Raw genomic sequence first — 7179 nt, 5'->3', positions numbered from 1 at the left:
TGTGATGGATGGAGTGCTCTCAAAACCATCACTGTCACTGCTATCATCATCCTTGATCTCAACTAGATCTTCACTAGGCTTTTGTAGATGATAGATGTCTTTCCACATGTTTTTTGCATCATTTACAACACACTCAATGTCTTTAATTAAGATCAAACATGTGTGAAATTTAATCATCATTTTACCTTCATGTTTTTTCATTGCTACCTTTATGTCTACTCCAGTGAGACTCAGTAGGATATTCTTTAGAGATTGCTCATATATGTCTTTGACTGTTTGGGTGGCTAACTCCCATCTCGGTTGCAATCTCTCCAACAATTCTTTGGATATTTGAGAGGCAAGCTGGTCCGAGGAGTATTTCCATTTACCCATCTTATTCAGTACCAGTTCCTCAATCTACATTTTCTCAGCATCAGTTCTTGTTTCAAATTTTAATGCCTTGAAATTTGAGATGCTAGCTCCTTCTTCCAATTGTTTAAGCCTTTCCTCAAATGTGAGAGGAGGCCTGACCAATATAGGTTCCTACTTACCTTTTTTGGTTCTTCTAGAGAATATTGTAGTAGGCTTTTTCTTAGGTTTGGTAATAGTTACCCTACCTTTCTTCTTTGGTTGCTCCTCTTCAGTTTCATGTTCTCCTTTTTCTTCTTCTCCTTCTTCTTCTTTTTCATCCTCACCTTTTCCCTTGGTAAGCATAAGAGGACTAGTAGTAGTTTTTAATTTTGCTATCTTCCTCTTGCCTTTGCTTATGGCTTGGGGTAGCTTGATTTCAAGCTCAATTTTGGCCTTTGCCTCATCCTATGTTCCAAAGATTGGTTGCCTTGGGTCTACTAGCTCATTGACCAATGCTTCAATGATATCCCTGGCCTCATCAATATTTACCTCATAAGGAAGAGGTTTTACCCATGCAACTCGGGGTCTAACTGCCTAAATATATACCTTATCATAGTCAACCATAAAACATATATCATCTCTGTAGTCTTCAACCAATTTTGGTGGAATCCAGAACTTGTTATTCATTATCTCTTTGAAATCTTCAAAATAATTGTCCATAATGCTATCAAAATTTCCACCCATTTATGCTATAAACTCATTAATTTGATAAAGAATGAGAATTTATTTTCTCCATACAACTGTTCCCTTTGATGGAAAGAATTTTTGAACATAAAAAAATAAGCAGATCAATAGACAGCCGAATTTACAAGGGTTATTCTTTGAAGTCCTTATACTTTCCATATTTGTATTCAGTTGTCTCAACAATAATTCTGATAGATCGTATTCAATATTTTCCTTTATAATTTTAAATGTCAAATCCACAGCTTCACAAGGTACACTATTTAGTCGAATTGAACTATAGATTTTGTAGGCAATGACATGAATGCCAAACCTCAATTTGATATCTAATATAGTGTTAACCTTCAAACCTGCTTTTGTAACTCCTCCCGACCTAGGGTTTTAGTGGTTTTTGCTTTGCTGAGCATAGGGAGACCCGTGATTTTATTAATCATCTTCTTTGTAATTAACACTGGCTACTCTAACCATAGTTCCCCATTGTGCACCCGACTCAAAATATAACTAATTCATTTGGTTTGGAAACTTCTAGGCATATGCAAGATATGTTTCAAGCCTTTGGTTTCAAGATGCTTGAATTCGGATTTCAGAGAACCGTCTACACACATTTCTCCTAGGGTATTATCCATTTTTATGTTACCAATTTCTTGAATAGAACATTTAAAATGAGTACAAATATCATTCATAAGAAGTACCTTAGGTGGAATTTGCAATTGAGCTCCATTTGGGTCGAGTGATTCTGCAACGGCCGGAACAATCTTGAAGTTGGGCACTTTCCATTCTGTACCCTTTACCAACATTTTTGAACCTCTTTTTACCTTGGTGCCACTACTACTTTTGGATGCCATTGCTACTCGGTAAGTGTAAGAAAATTTTGAACAATTTTTCCACTTTAAAGTCACTTGAAATTTCTTGGAGTTGCTTGGAATTCGCTTGAAATTTCTTAGCTCCAAAATTGTGATGAACAATGAAATCAAATTTTTCCCTTTTGATGAAATATTACCATAAATGCTTAGTATGAAGGTAGCTAAGATGACATAGTGTTTGACAGGCTGTCAATCATTTTCTTGGTAGAAGCTTGCAACTCGGTGATCGAACAAAACTTTTAGTTATTCCTGACCTAGCTCGATAAGGTCTATAATTGACTTTCCTCGGTAGATGCAACTCAAAAAAAGATGTGCTTTGTTTGATTCTTTGTGTATCGAGAATACTAATTTGATTCTTTTAATTTCTTGCATATGGAACTGCTTTGGATATAGCTTGAAGATATGGTTCTAGATCCTTTATGAATCTAATTAGAAATGATGGAGTCACCCAGTTCTTGAGTGACATTGCCATCACTTGAACTATCTTGCTCAGTAGATTTTGAAATCCACTGTTGCCTCATTTTCTTTTGAATGTTTTCAGCTTTAGTTTTCTTTTCACCTTCAACTCTTCCTATATTCATGCATTTTTTAGCTATATGACCGAGTTCAATGCATGTATAACATCTTACTATTGTGTCTCTTTTCCTCAAGTGATTCCTTGAGCAGTCTTTGCCAATGTGTCCATATTCTCCATAATAATGACATCTGCACCAGGTATTGTAATCCCATCCAAAGATTGCTTTAACAAGTTGTTCAGCGGGATTGAATGATTTGGATCTACATTGAAATGCCTTGTGACCATGCTTCTTGCACTTGTGACAATTACCTTCAAATTTTGGTTTTTCTTTGCATTCATTAGCTTTATGACCATGCTGACTACAATTGTAGCATTTACCATTGAATTTACCTTTTTCATTGCTCCAACACTTGTTTGACGTGTGACCTAGCTTACCACAGTGATTGCAAGTAGGCCTTTGATTCATTTGGGCAGCTTCTTTGGAAGTTTCACCTTCTTCCTTGTAACCAAGTCCAGCTTTGCCTTTTTATCTATGAAGATTTTGCTCACTTAGCTTATTTAATTGAGTCATGTTTGCTTGAGATTTTATCATTCTCTCATTGATTTGTTTTTCAGTGATCAAGTCATTTTCCAAACTTTCATTGATTTGTCTTTCAGATCTCAAGTCACTTTTTAAGCTTTCATTAATTTTTCTTTCAGTGATCAGATCATTCCTTAGGTCTTCATTTTTAGATCTCAGATTCATAATTTCTTCGTTTGCATTAGATAGTTGATTTACAAGATCTTGATGCTGAAGGGATTGACTATTTCTTACATCTAAATCTTCATTTGACTTGCCTCTCTATTCCAAAACTTCACATAGCCTGATTGATTGGATTTCTTGTTCTCTTTTAAGTTTTCTTACTTCTTCCTGTAGGGAACCATTCTTTGCTAGGAGTTCCTTGATTGCCTTATTAGCTTCATTTGAACTGCTTGATGGTAAAAGGTCTTCAATATTTTCTTCAACATACTGATGATCATTCATTTGTCTTGCAAGTTCATTCCTTCTCTTTAGGGATTGAGAAATATTCAAGATATAACTAATTCACCCCCCCCCCCCCCCCCCTAAGTTACTCTATCTTTAATTCCAACAATTGGTATCAGAGCTTTTTGGTGCTTACAAGAAAAGATTTCAAGAATCTAAGCTAAAGATCAAGATGTCTTACAAAAGGGAAATTCCAAGACTTAATAGGGACAACTTCTCAACATGGCAAGGACTGATGAGACTTTATCTAGCTTCCATTGGAGATATAGGACTGAAGTACCTTGATGAAAAATATGCAGAACCTTCTTGTACATTATTTGTCAATGATATTGCTGAAAAGAAGACTCACAACAACATGATGATAGATATAGCATCCGCTCTGAGTTATGAAGAATTTGATGACATCAAGGATTGAAAAACTGCCTTTGAAATGTGGAACAAGCTGAAAGAAATCTATGAAGGAGATGATAATATGAGAAGAGCCAAAGCAAAAATTTTGAGAGGATAATTTGACCAAATGAGGATGAGAGAGGATGAAAACATTGCAAAGTATGTTGAAAGAGTTAAAGCATGTGTTAGTGCAATCAAAGCATCTGGAGGAGATATCAGTGAGAAGATAGTTATAAGTAAAGTTCTTAGAACTCTACTTCCCATTTATGAAATCAGAATTTCTATAATTCAAGAAAGGAGATGTGAAGGAAATCATAAAATAAATTTAGAAGCCATAGTTAGAAGATTGACTGCATTTGAACTAGACAACTATGACAACTATGTTCCAACGACCAAGAATGTTGAGTCAACATTTGAAGCCAAGCTTTCACTCAAAGAAAAAGGGAAAAAGATGAAGGAACCACAATTAGAAAGTGATAAAGAATCAGAACAAAGTTCAAAAAGTGATCTTGAAGTGGTTGAAGCCCTAATAGCAAGAAAATCTTCAAAAGGCAAAGGAAAATACAAAGGTAAAGTTCCTCTAATCTGTTTCTTTTATGAAGAAATTGGACATATTGTTGCTAGGTGCCCAAATAAGCAAAGCAAAAATGAAAAGAAAGGTCACAAGTATAATGGCAAGAAAGACTTCAAATCTTTCAAGGATAAAGGTAAGAAAACATGCTTTATGGCAAAAGATTTCAATGATTCCAATGATGAAGATGAAGATGAAATTGTCTACATTGTTGTAAAAGATGAATCTGATAATGATGAGGAAATGGCATTAATTTCTCATATGAGAAAAAATGATACATGGATCATAGATAGTGGTTGTTCTCATCACATGACTGGTGATAAAACTAAATTTGAAAATTTTGAAGACTATAATGGTGGTAGTGTAAGATTTGGTAACAATGAACCTTGTTGTATAAAAAAAAAAGGAAGAATCTCTCTAACCAAAGAACTTGTGTGTGATAATGCATATTGGGTAGAAAGACTAAAGCACAATTTGTTGAGTGTGGCACAGCTACTCAATAATGGATTCAAGGTAGAATTCATGCATGGAAAGGAAAGATTACTGGATGGCAAAGGAAAGCTGATTGGATATGGCAGTCAGACAAAAGGTAACTTATTTTATCTTGAACTAAGTGAATGTTCATGTTTCATTGCTCAAATTGAAGAAAGTTGGTTATGGCATAGGAGGTTGTGTCATGTAAACTTTGACAACTTAATAAAGATTAGTAAATTCAAGAAAGTGAGAGGTATTCCTGACATAAAGAAACCTGAGGTTGGTCTATGCAAGAATTGTCAAATTGGTAAAATAGGAAAGACTAGTTTTAAAAGCAAGAACTATCAGACTGAAGAAGTTCTAGAAATTGTGCATACTGATTTGTGTGGACTTGTTGGCACTGAAAGTTATACTGGTGAAAAATTATTCATTCTATTTGTTGATGATTATTCAAGAATGATGATTGGCATGTACCTTAGAGAGAAATTAGAAGCATTTGAAAAGTTCAAATGGTATTTGGCCAGAGTAGAAAAGGAAACAGGCAAAAGATTGAAATGCTTAAGGTCTAACAGAGGTGGTGAATTCATTTCACATGAGTTTAATAACTTTTGTATTACAAGAGGAATCAAAAGACAAGTTTTAGCACCTAGAACTCCTGAACAAAATGGGATAGCAGAAAAAAGGAATAGATCTATCATGGATTGTGCAAGAACCTTAATGATTGAGAAAGACATTACTATCAAATACTGAAAGGAAGCCATCAGCACTGCAGTTCATACATTGAACCGAGTATATCTGAAGGACTCATTCAAAACACCCTATGAATTATGGTATGGCTACAAACCCAATGTAAGTTATCTAAAGGTATTTGGAAGCAAATGTTACATTTTGAAAGAATCTAAGAAAGGTAAATTTGATGTAAAAAGTGATGATGGAATATTTTTGGGATACTCTTGCAAAAGAAAAGCATACAAATATTTGAACTTATCTACTCACAAAGTTATATAAAGTGCACATGTGAAAGTTGATGAGTTTGCAAAAATAATAGAAGAAGAAAGCAAAAAGGAATCTGAAGACTACAGAAGATTTGTTTACATTGAACCTGACACAATACCAAGTACACCTATCAATCAGGAATCCTCAACTCCAGAGTCTTCATTAACCGAGTCACAAGAAGTTCAAACTGAGTCAGCATCTACCGAGCTGCAAAAACCTGAGTTGCAAAAAAAAGCTACCAAGTTAGCATCTAACGAGCCTAAGCAACCTGAATCAGAACTAGAAGTTGAGAGACAAAAGGACAAGAATGCAAGTCATTCAAAAGGAAAGGAGCCCATGTTAGCTAAATATGTTAGAAAGCATCATGCACCAGATCGGATCATTGGTGATAAATCAGAAGGAACAATGACAAGAAGTAAGTTGAAAGGCATTTGTTTACTTGCTAATTTTGAACCCAAAAATGTCAAAGATGCACTAGACAATGAAAGTTGGATTGAAGCTATGAATAAAGAGATAGAACATATAGAGAAAAATAAAACATGGACTCTTGTACCTAGACCCAAACACAAGAATGTGATTGGAACAAAGTGGGTATTCAAAAACAAACTAAATGAAGATGGTAAAGTATCAAGGAACAAAGCTAGACTAGTATGCAAAGGATATTCAAAAGAAAAAGGTGTAGACTATGGAGAAATTTTTGCTCCTGTTGCAAGATTGGAAGGTGTCAGAACTTTACTTGCATATGCTGCATTCAAAGGATACAAAGTTTATTAGATGGATGTCAAGTCAGCATTTCTCAATGGCATATTGGAGGAAGAGGTTTACATTGAGTACCTTGAAGGTTTTATTGATCCAGACAAAAAGGACATGGTCTGTAAGTTGCATAAGCATTATATGGTCTAAAACAAGCCCTAGAGCATGGTATGAAAGATTGCATAACTATCTTATTCAGATTTATTTTCAAAGAACTAATGACAATAGCAGTTTGTATATAAAGGAAGGACCAGACAATAAAATTGTTTTGGTAGAAATATTTGTAGATGATACTTTGTTCACAAGCAATGATGGTTTTTAGAACAGATGAACAAAGAATTTGAAATGTCAATGTTTGGTGAGATAAAATTCTTTGTTGGTCTTCAAATTTAGTAAAACAAGAATGGCATTTACATCACTCAATCTAAATACATCAAGGAGATACTAAAAAAGTTTGGTATGGAAGACTGCAAACCAGTTGGGACTCCTATGTGCACTAGATTAAAACTCACCAAGGATG

This window comes from Cupressus sempervirens, chromosome 4, assembly GCF_028749045.1.
Source record: "Cupressus sempervirens isolate cs-2001-9-10 chromosome 4, ASM2874904v1, whole genome shotgun sequence".
NCBI lineage: Eukaryota > Viridiplantae > Streptophyta > Pinopsida > Cupressales > Cupressaceae > Cupressus > Cupressus sempervirens.
Note: the sequence above shows the minus strand (reverse complement) of the source record.